The sequence below is a fragment of the Triticum urartu genome, chromosome 3 (genome assembly GCF_003073215.2).
Source record: "Triticum urartu cultivar G1812 chromosome 3, Tu2.1, whole genome shotgun sequence".
Taxonomy (NCBI): domain Eukaryota; kingdom Viridiplantae; phylum Streptophyta; class Magnoliopsida; order Poales; family Poaceae; genus Triticum; species Triticum urartu.
In genome coordinates this window covers 151849440-151860711 of record NC_053024.1, presented here as the reverse complement: position 1 = coordinate 151860711, position 11272 = coordinate 151849440, and the positions used below count along the sequence as shown (strand labels likewise).

At 44.2% G+C, this 11272-nt stretch overlaps 1 long non-coding RNA gene across 2 annotated transcripts; it reads right to left on the bottom strand.

Annotated features, from left to right (window-relative positions):
• Positions 1-2161: 2161 nt before the first annotated feature.
• On the bottom strand, positions 2162-5308 carry LOC125543382. Of its 2 annotated transcripts, XR_007298414.1 has the most exons (4): positions 5115-5308; positions 4177-4241; positions 3473-3541; positions 2162-2419 (listed from the first exon to the last, which is right to left on the bottom strand). It is a non-coding gene; the product is annotated as an uncharacterized LOC125543382 (long non-coding RNA). The 2 variants fall into 2 exon arrangements; XR_007298413.1 differs by lacking the exon at positions 4177-4241 and having other exon boundaries at positions 5115-5303.
• Positions 5309-11272: the final 5964 nt, after the last annotated feature.

The window sequence follows — 11272 nt, the reverse complement described above, 5'->3', positions numbered from 1 at the left end:
GGAGAGTGGCGACGAATACTTTGGCAACAAAGGAAAATAAACGGAAAAGAACACTTGAGATGGACGGCATCTACAGCATCTGCGGTAATGGCAAGGAGGACCAATACCATGCGGTCATTTCATGTACAAAGAGTAAAAGCCTCAGATACGTAATGAGAGAGGTTTGGAGTCTACCTCTAGAGAAAAAAATTTGGTACACAGGTGAGGATTGGCTGCAAGTACTGCTGGACACTGAAGATGATGATACTCGCGCCAATAACATGTTGCTTCTCTGGCGCTCTTGGTATTTGAGAGAAGACTGCATCCGTAATAATGGGAAGGAGACAATCAGACGCTCCGCTCAGTTCCTGGAGAAGTGCGCAGAGGAGCTAAAAAACGCCAGATCCTATACGCATTTGTCAGATGGAAAAGAAAATACAGGTTTGCTAGAATCGATGACGAGGGGCCCTGACAGTCTGAACTTGCAGTGGTCGCCTCCGGAACCAGGTTCCGTCAAGCTGAATATACGGATGCTGCTTTCGAGGCTGATACTAGAGCAGGCGCTGCAGGTGTAGTCGCTTGGGATCACCACGGCCAGGTAATCATGTCAGTATGCAAGAAGCTGCGACCTAGTAATAGTGCGGAAGAGGCGGAAGCCAATGCTGCTCTGATTGGTCGGAAGGAGCTGGCCGTCTTGTTTAATGGTCAGTTGATCCTCGAAATGGATAACCAATTCATTGTGAGAGGAGCGGCGACGATGAAGAATGGAGGACAATCGGCGGGAGCGGCGACGGCAGTTTTCGATGATTGCTATTTTATGGCTTGCGATTTTACTATTATTAGATTTGAACATTGTAATAGGGAAGCAAATAAAGTTGCTCATGAAATTGCTAGGCTAGCGAAATATTCAGCGACTAGGGATTGGTTTGAGGAGCCCATGATTGATATTGTATCTTTTCTTATTGATGATGTAACTGTTATTTCTAATCAATAAAGCTTAATGTTTTCAAAAAAAATTTATTGTGAGAGAAGTATGTACTCAGACTCCCTCGCGGTCTACATACTACGGCCTAATTATGGATATTAAACAGGCAATGGCTGCCTTTCCTGCATGTGAGGTCCAACACGTGAAGCGGTGCAAAAATGCTTTGGCACATGGACTAGCAGTGCTGAACAAAAGTAGTGAAGACCAACTGATGGTCGCGGACGTGCCCCTCAGTCTTAGATCTCTGATGATCTCCGAATGTACTAGTCCTTTTGAGTAGGCCTTCTACTCTAGTCTCAAAAAAAAAGTATTTCTATGGTGTCAGGGAGTTGTACAATCTCATGGTCTTAAGAATAGATATTTGATATGAAGAAAGCTTTAACAATAAACTGATACGATCAACTGCTAAGCTTACAGTTGGGTCTTATCCATCACATCATTCTCCTAATGATGTGATCTCGTTATCAAATGACAACTCATGTTTATGGTTAGAAAACCTTAACCATCTTTGATCAACGAGCTAGTCTAGTAAAGATTTTACTAGGGACATAGTATTTGTTTATGTATTCACACATGTATTTAAGTTTACGGTCAATACAATTCTAGCACAAATAATAAACATTTATCTTGAATAAGGAAATATGATAATAACAAATTTATTGTCTTTAGGGTATATTTGTAATAGGTGTGTGTGTCCGTTTGCGAATAACGATGTAACAGGCGTTGAAGGCCTTGAATAAGACTTGGCCGAAACCAGAGGGGAGCTGCGAAATACAGAGAGATAGAAGTTTGGTGGGCCTCCTAGTCCCAGTGCATCAGTTTGGCGATGGATCCCATGACCCAGCTTGTATTTCTGTGAGCATTTATATTGCACAATTACCTTTAGGCTTTGTTTGGCAGAGGAGTATTTGAGAGGTTTTGGGAGGAGGGGATTTGGGAGGATTTGGTGAATCCCTCCCTTCCACCCAATCCCCTCAAAACCCTTTGAATACACAAAACCCCTCCATCCACAATCCTCTTTGTCCAAAATTTCTGTTTGGTACGCAGGATTTATAATATTGACTTAACATGGTGTAGAACATTTAAAAATTTAATCTTTACAATGTAACTAACTCCCCTTATATCTTTCTACAGAATTGTAAAGGTCACCAAATAAATATGAGACGAAGTGACTACAGGGGAATGATTTAGCAGCAGTTTTTCCCAGCAGCAACATAATTTTGCATGACTTGAAATTAATATCTCATCACAACAACATAATTTATCATAATAACATGACTTCGAATCCGAATCCCATCAATCATAATTTATCATAACATCATAATCTTTCACGGCAATAACAATTCATCACAGCCACCACATAATTTTACAACAAAGATAAAACTTGCTACAAACTATAAAATCTCAAGACGGCGGTAATTTGTTCACTCTGACAAGATTCCACGCGGTAGGTCTCTGTCAAAATAAGAACATACCAAAGTTGAGAACTCCACTTCGTTTGCATAGAACAAGGGGAAACAAAGCTTAAATAAAAGCTCAGTAGCTATATTCGGTACATCTCAGTATCTATAACTAGCAAGCCGCTTGAATAATGATTAACATGATCAGGTGGCACACTAATTTTGTAACATGATCAGGTGCCAAAGTAATAATCGTCTCTGATAGCTTGCTTCAATGCTAATTTTGTAAGTCTAGAGCACAAACACACATGAAAATATAAGAAGTAACTGCCTGAAAACGTGAATAAAGATGGACAGAGAAAAACGGTAGACGAATGAGTATCCATGTAGCATGGACAGATGTACTAGCATGTAGACATCTAATGCATGGCTGCCACACTTCAGACTGCTTCATTTTAGTTGTACTTGCCATCTTACTAACCGAATATAGCATTCGGGAGCTCGCTTATCACTGGCTAGACAATGGCAGCTAAACTGATATGCATTTTAAACAGACTGAACCAAAAGTGAACAGTGATATACTGAAAGGAATAACTGAAGAAAGACTGAACCATATAACACAACATCATCTCAAGCTGTTATACAAGGTCTGAAATAAAAATGCTATGGTAACTGAACATTTCTGGAAAAAAGGATCGATGAAACTGAGAAACATTCCTTTTAGTCTGGTCCGGGTAGAACTAGGTTCAAAACCAAAGTTTCCCAAGAGGCGCACCACATCGTTACTATATTTCAGATCAGTTAGAAAGGCATCGTTACTACAAGTTAGCAAGGTCAATTACATATATTTGTGTGAGAACAGAACACATAATTAATGTATCAACTTAATAGGGAGGTAGATAGATAGAAACTAGTCATTTATATTTGAGTTACAGGGAATTGGTTCTCCCATGTAACAGAAACTAAAACCAGTTAAACAAAATGAGGCAACACTAAAGCATGCAGAAGATGGACAATTAGAATCAAGACCAAAATCAAAGAGACTTTTCCCTTGCATAAGCAACAACCATCAGATATATTTACTGATCTACAGTCATAAGTAGCTTACCTTAGAGGGGAAAAGGTCAGCTCTTCGGTCGGGGTTAAGGAGGCTGATGGTGGTGGAGCGTGGAAGAGGCTGCAAGGTCCATGGAGAGAGAACAAGTTAGCAAGGTCCATTACATAGATTCAGTTCAATGGAAATGGACCAAATTAGCTAGCTAGCTAGATAATAAATCGATGACAGAAATAGGAACCAATCTGTGTGATACCGTCAATACAAGACCAAGTTAGCTAGCTAGCTAGAGGACTATTTGCTTCACCAAAAGTGCACAGAAATCAGACTTGTTACTTGTAGTCGATAAACAGGGAGGCAAGCAAGTAGTCTAGATCTCCACTGTTGTTTAGGAAATAACAGATGATAAGAAATGAACAACAGCTCTAGAACTATCAAGAGCTAGACTAGAGTTAAATCAAGACCTACGTCAACTGTATTCAACGAAATCTTCAAAGGTTAAAACCAGAACAAGAGAGCACTTCCACTAAGCAATTACGATCAGCACACAGGAGCACTTGCTTCTGAAACATTTATTTGTACCATTGCCTTCACCTCTCGACTGAAAACTTAGAACTATCCCAGGTTCAGGAAAACAGGGCACAACAATCGTAAACTAATTTATGCGTATCAGCGGCAAGCATGACAGACCCAAAACTAACCACATTCTGAAACCTACCATCCCTAGGGCTAAATTACACAGGAATAAAGTAATCTACCAGATTATGAACGCCGCAGATTGCCTGCCATGTTCCTGTACAGTCTAGCGTACATGAACACTGATCTGGAACAACAAACAGAAGGAGCTGTTACAACAATCTGATTAAAATTCAGTAAAAACTTAACAAGTCTGATCAAATAAAATCTTTCCATTGGTACAACAATATGTAGCTGGTACATCTCCTTACTTCAGTTGGCAGCCAGTCATCTAATCAAAAGAATTTCTACAGCATGCCAATCATCTAATCTCCGGACTTCAGTTGACTCATTTTACACTGTTTGTACAGCAACAACGAGCAGCAAGTAGCAGCGGCAGCAAGCAGTAGCATCAAGAATTCAAGATAATTGATTCTTGCCTGATTGAACACACGCACACAGCTCCTGGATCTGATTCTTTTCGTTTATGGTACACATGCGCACACAAAACCGGTGTATTGGCACAAGCTCGAATCAAGCCTGCTTCTTTTCGTTTATTTCTCGTCTCTGCTCAGGGTTTACATGCGAATATATACCGTTGGTGGCCCATGAGGATGAACTGACTCCACATATCAAACACGCATCCAGTGGTAAAAATACTTAAAAAGGAGTACAACTATAATCCAGAGGAAAATCTATCGTTAATTCAGGTTACAGAACAAGTCACACAGCAGGAAGTGCGCATTTCTATTCCAGATTAGAGCATCCCAAGAACATCCAACAAATTTCATCCATCACTAACACTTCTAGATTCAGACAGACGAGTCAAACACCAAGGTAACTACAAGCACCACCAAAAACTAGCGATCTAAGAGGAGGTGAACTTGGTGACGGCCTTGGTGCCCTCGAAGACGGCATGCTCGGCAAACTCGCCGGGGAGGACGAGCCAGCAGCCATGGCCGGGCGGATGGAGGAAACCTAAACGACGAGGGGAAGGAGGGGACGCGAGGCGAGGGCTTACCACCGGGGAGAAGGCCAGTACGGCGGAGGAGGTACGTCGGCGTCGAGGCGTCGGTCAGCGGCGTGTTGAGGAGTCGGGCGGCGGTGTCTTGAGGAGGAGCCGGGCGGCGGCGGCGGCGTCTCCTCCAAATCCTCGAGGGGGACTCAAGGGCTTAGAGCCGCGTGGAAAGGAGGGGTCCGGAGGGGGTTCGGGGGAATTGGGCCGTGAAAACCCTGTGTACCAAATGGGCCAACGGGGATTTGGGAGGATTCTGGGCCACGCGAGGAAATTCCGTTGAAAACCCCTCCGATCCGCTTCTACCAAACGAGGCCTTAAGAAAATTAATTGCACAATTTTATTGTTGGCAAGCCCCTCAAATAAAACCGGCGTATTTTTTATTTTTTTAAGGGTTCGATGGATTTTTCCCGGAACCCTCTCAAAGTCCACACTAATCCCAGGATAGTTGGTCCCACGGCTCCGGAGCAATTTTCCCTCTCCTCCGCCGTTCCACTCCACATAGCACGCGCCGCTCAAAACCCTCATCCCCGTCGCGGCGCTTTCGGCGACGGCCATGGATACCGGGGTGCCAGCCCTTCCCTTGAATCCAGTGATGGCGGCGATGTTCCGGCGCCTGGGCCTTGACCCGGCCGAGGTGGAGGGCTTCCTCGCCCGCGTCCTCTCCTACACCCACTACGCCCTCCCAGAGCCGCCCGTGACGACCGACGCTCGCCTCTTCGCTCTCCTTCCCGGTGACTCTGTCGACCGCGTCAGCCGCCTCCCCGACGCACTCCTCGGCTACATCGTCTCCCGCATCCCCATCAAGGATGCCGCGCGCACCGTGGCGCTCTCTCGGCGCTGGCGCGGGGTCTGGCGCTCCGCCCCGCTCGTCATCGTCGACACTCACATCCACCCCGCGGGCATCGCATACGCGCAGCTCGTCACCTGCGCCGTCTCCCACGTCCTCGCCGCGCACCCGGGCCCTTCCGCTGCGTCCACCTCACGAGTCCCCTCTGCTCGCAGGGTGGCTCCAGATCATCGCCGGCAAGGGCATCCAGGAACTCGTCCTTGTCAACCACCCGTGGCCACTCGAGATCTTTCTCCCCTCCACTTTCTTAGGCATGGAAACCCTCACTCGACTCTACCTCGGCCTCTGGGTTTTCCCTGTCACGGCCGACCTCCCGCGCGCCACCTGCTTCCCGAACCTCCTTGAGCTCGGGCTCTGCAACGTCATCATGAAGAGCATTCAGTGATTTGGACTTCATCCTCGACAGGAGCCCCGTGCTGGAGACGCTGTGTCTCGAAGGGGAGATGTTCGAGCATTGCATCCGCCTTGTCAGCCAAAGCCTGTGGCGCGTGCAGATCATCGGGGGCTGGGTTGAAGAAATCTTCGTGGTGGACGCGCCATGCCTTGAGCGGCTCATCCAGTCGGGAGGCTGGAGCCCTGAAGACCATGATGGCAACCGCACCAAGGTGATGATTGGTCATGCCCCCAAGTTGCACATGTTAGGATGCTTGGAGTTGGACCCAGGACACGTCCTAGAGGTCGGCAACACCATCATCAAGGTGCGGGTGCCTCGTCTTTCCATTCGCTCAATGTAAACAAATTCCTACGCGGTAAATGTGAATTTGCCATCTTCCTTCTCTGAATTGGGTGCATTTGTGATTTGCAATTGCAGGCTGGGACAAGGGTGAGCCCGAGCACCATGGTACCAAGTGTGGGGATCCTGGCTTTGGAGGTGCGTTTCAGAGTCCGCAACGATGCCAAGATGGTTCCCAATGTCCTCAGGTGCTTTCCGAATGTTGAGACGCTCCACATCAAGGTGAAGTCCTCGGAGCTTCTTTTGTCTTCCGTCTGCGCCATGGTGCTATCAGTAGCTGATGAACTGCATGTGCATTTGACTGATCGAATTTTCAGTTTGCGAAAACCGATCGATCCACTGGCAAGCTGAACTAGAAGTTCTGGCATGAGTGTGGTGTCATAGAGTGCATTCGGTCGCGCATCAAGCTGCTAGTTTTCCATGATTTCCGAGGGGGCCGAGCTGAGCTCGCCTTCGTCAAATACTTCTTTGAGTCTGCATTGGTGCTGAAGAAGGTGGTGATTCTGTTCGCCGTTGGCTTCTCTTCGATGAAGGAGGCGCAGTCCAAACTGTCGAGTCTGGGGTCAGTGAAACGGGCCAGTGAAACCTCTACAGTGTTGGTCAACGTACCTTCTGATCCTCAAGTAGGTTCCATTCGGAGCTTCAAAATAGGATACGGTTTTTCTGCTGACGACCCTTTTGCAAACTACTGACGTCACAGCAAGTGAACTACTACTACGTATTACATCATGCAAACTAAATTCCTTTGGAAGGAAGTTGTTTAGTTAAGACCACGACAGCAGAGTCTTCTGGTTTTGTTTCATTCGATGGAGGGAACACTTAGATATCACCATTTGTGTTGGACACGTTCCACCAGTTCCATTCCACCGCGTTGGACGGGGGTGTAGGAAAGTACAGCGGCGCAGATTATGTTGTGCGCCTACATTCCGCGGCGGTACTCGTCTTTTGGAATTCCAAGATGGCTTGCTTGGGATAATCTTGCTAAAAGGAGGCAAAAAAAGGAGGCAGACTCATAACCCTATTTGCCTCATTTGCAATATTGGACAGAAAACTGCAACCCACTTATGAGCTCATTGCTTGGTTTATGGGTTTATTGCTTCACAGGATTATCACAACCGACCAAAAATGATCAAAAATACACGTGAGCGCAAAAAATGCATAGGTGAAAAAATGATCAAAAGTAATCAATGCATCTAAAATCCATAGTATTTTGTTGCAAAAGTTGAGATGCAAATTTAAATTAGTAAAATTCATCCAAATAAAATAAATAAATTTCATGTTCATGTGCACTAGAAGAAGAAATAAATCCCCGCTCTAATGCACATGGCACCTAAAATTTCTCGGTTTGGTACAGATTTTCTTAGAAAATGAGTTTGCATATCAACTTCTTTCGTTTTCTACAAATTTGAAGCCCACAAAACATTGGACGCAATATAAATGCCTTTCTTTTCAATTGATTGTACATATTTAAATTAAAGATATATTTTGTTTGTTCTACATTTTCAAACATATGCATCATAATTAATAAGATTGTTACGCAGAGTAGGAATCGTCTTTTTATCTAAAGAACATTATTCATCATAAACTAGTTCATACATTGAAAAGAAGAGCATTACTTTGCCGCAGACCACGAAAAGGCACCGTGTAACATCCTGATTTTCGAAACGTTTAAAAAAGTTCTCCAAAAAAGTAGGGTCAGAAAATTCATTTGTCTAATCGAGCTATTACAATCATAAATTGAGTTTTATAAATTTTGAGGATTTAATTTGAATTACTCCCAATCTAAATTTAAAGAGTTTTATCCTGATTTTTACTTCAGATTATTTTTCTTGCTTTTGGCCTATTAAATTATGCACTTTTGTATTTTTCTTGGAATTTTCTGAAGTCCTTTGATACTTCCTCCGTTACTAAATATAAGTCTTTTTAGAGATTTCAATAAACATTATATACGGATGTATATAGACATATTTTAGAGTGCAGATTCACTCATTTTGCTTCATATGTAGTCCGCATTAGAATCTCTAAAAAGACTTATATTTAGAAACGGAGGGAGTATATTTTTTCCGCGGAGACTTTTGATCTATTCATCTTCGATAATGGCCGAAGTCCTTATTTGTTTGAGCACTTGTCCATTTTATGGATTTCCTGAAAAGAAAATCCAGTTTTCTCTCTTTTTTTAGATCGGATTAGGGATTTTATTCAATGTTCACAACAGATGGAATACAAGCAAAATCCAGAAGAATCCCTAGCCACAAATGGCGACCCGAAGGGAGTGATGAAGCTGCCTTAGCTAGGTCGTGAACTTCAAAGTTTGACTCCCTCCTCTCAAAACAAAAATTAATCTTTACAAAATCATTTGTTCTATCACTAATCTCTCTAAGCACTAAAGCATAAGAAGAGAAGGTGCCTCACTTGATATCTGAGGTGACCTGCACGCAATCAGAGGCTATTGTGGCATCATGTGTAATATTCAGATCCGTAGCAAGAGCAAGAGCTTCATTGCATGCATGGGCTTGAAGGCATGGTGCATCAACCAATCCATCAAACATTATAGCAGAAGCGCCTAGATAATTTCCAAGCCTGTCCCTACACACCACTATTGCAGCTCCCACAGTTCCTTGTCGAGAGATAGCGCCATCCACATTGATTTTAACAGCATCATCATCAGGCGCGAGCCATCTCCATGGCTCTTGCGGGACAGCATGTGCATTTTTTGGGACCGTGCGAATAGTAGCGACTTCCAAGTCTTCCCGATATCGATTCACAAAGCAAATTGTTGAAAGCGGCCTCTGGAACTCGTCATCAGGAATAGCCCTTCTACGAGCCCACCATATCGCGCACATTGTGACGAGGATCTTGGCGAGATCATGCTGGTTTGTAGTCTCAAATAGCCAAAAATCCATAGCCGTGCATCCTCCGTCATGTTTGAGAGCATATGCTCAAGGACATCTTCATCACGTCCTCCCATCTGGAAAGTACCTTGCCTTCAAAACTCGTGCACTCAGGAAATTAGGCTCTTGTAAAATTCTCCACACTTGGTGTACCCATAGAGCAAGATTAAAGAGCTCGATGTCATGGAACCCCAACCCTCCCATGAACTTAGGCTTGCACATAGTTTCCCAGGACACCCATGCCGGCTTCATTTGCCCTTGCCTACTACCCCACCAAAATTTTCTTAGTAGGCCATTGATATGCTCGCAAAGTCCACGTGGTAGCTTCAAACAGGCAATGGAGTAAGTGGGGATCGCTTGGGGAACGGGTTTAATCAGAACTTCTTTTCCCCTACCAACAAGCACTTCTCCATCCAACCTTGTATGTGTTTCCAAATCCTATCCTTCAAGTACTTGAAACATCCTTCTTCGGCTCTCCCCACATCACTAGGTAGTCCCAAGTATTTTTTGAGCCCAGGCCTTAGATCTCTCCTGGGAAGTTCTGCTTTGAGGATTTGTGGGAAGGGGGGGGATGGCTCCCCCTCCCTCCTCAATAGCAGTGCCTACCAGGGAGATAGTTATGTTAGTTTCTGCCTTTTCTTTTTTTTAGTTGTAAGACCTGGTGATTTCTGTTAATGGAAATCGGAGAAGGAAGTTCTCTTTTATCAAAAAAAAAGTATTTCTCTAACAACGCCTCATTATGAACATCCAGAACATTTTTAACTTCCAAACTGGAGCTCCAGACACTCCCTTGCTGAAATAAATGGATGATTTATCCGTGTTCATGCGTTGTACCGAAGCATCACAGTATTGCTTTAAGAGATCTTTCACCCTACTCACGCATTCACTTGTTGCTTCAAAGAATAACAGACAGTCATCGGTGAAAAGTAAATGACTCATAGCTGGTGCGGATGCCGAAACTAACAAGCCCCTTACTCGAACTCCCTGGGCCTTCAAGAGACAAGATAGCCCTTCTGCTACCAGCAAAACAAATATGGGGATATTGGGTCCCCCTGTCTCACCCCTTGGGAGGGCTTGAAATCATCTAGACTTCTAGCATTAAACAAAACTAAAGATACACACCTCATAACAGTCTATGTAAACCTGGGGCTAATACCCAATTTGAGCATAACAGCTCTTAGATAAGGCCATTAAAGTCTATCATATGCCTTCATCATGTCAAGTTTGAGAGCACAAAACCGATTATTTTTTACCTTCCTTGATTTCATATAATGTTGACACTCATACGCTGTTATAAAATTGCTTGTGATAAGACGTCCAGGAATGAAAGCAGACTGCACTTCGGAGATTACCTCGGGGAGGATTACTTTCAGCCTGTTAGCTAAGACCTTAGATGCAATCTTGTAGATCATGTTGCAAATGCCTATAGGCCGAAACTGTCCTAGGATTTTTGGACTTGCTATCTTGGGAATTAGAATGATGAACGCATGATTAATATCCTCTGGTGAGTCTTCTCCATTCAACACCCTCGTGGTCATGCCTGTAATCTCGTCACCACACAACTCACAGTGCCTTTGAAAGAAGTTTGCTGGAAAACCATCGGGACCGGGAGCTTTGGCTGGGGACATCTGGAAAAGTGCCTCCTTGATCTCCTCTATTCTATATGGTGCATTTAAATGGGCATTCATAT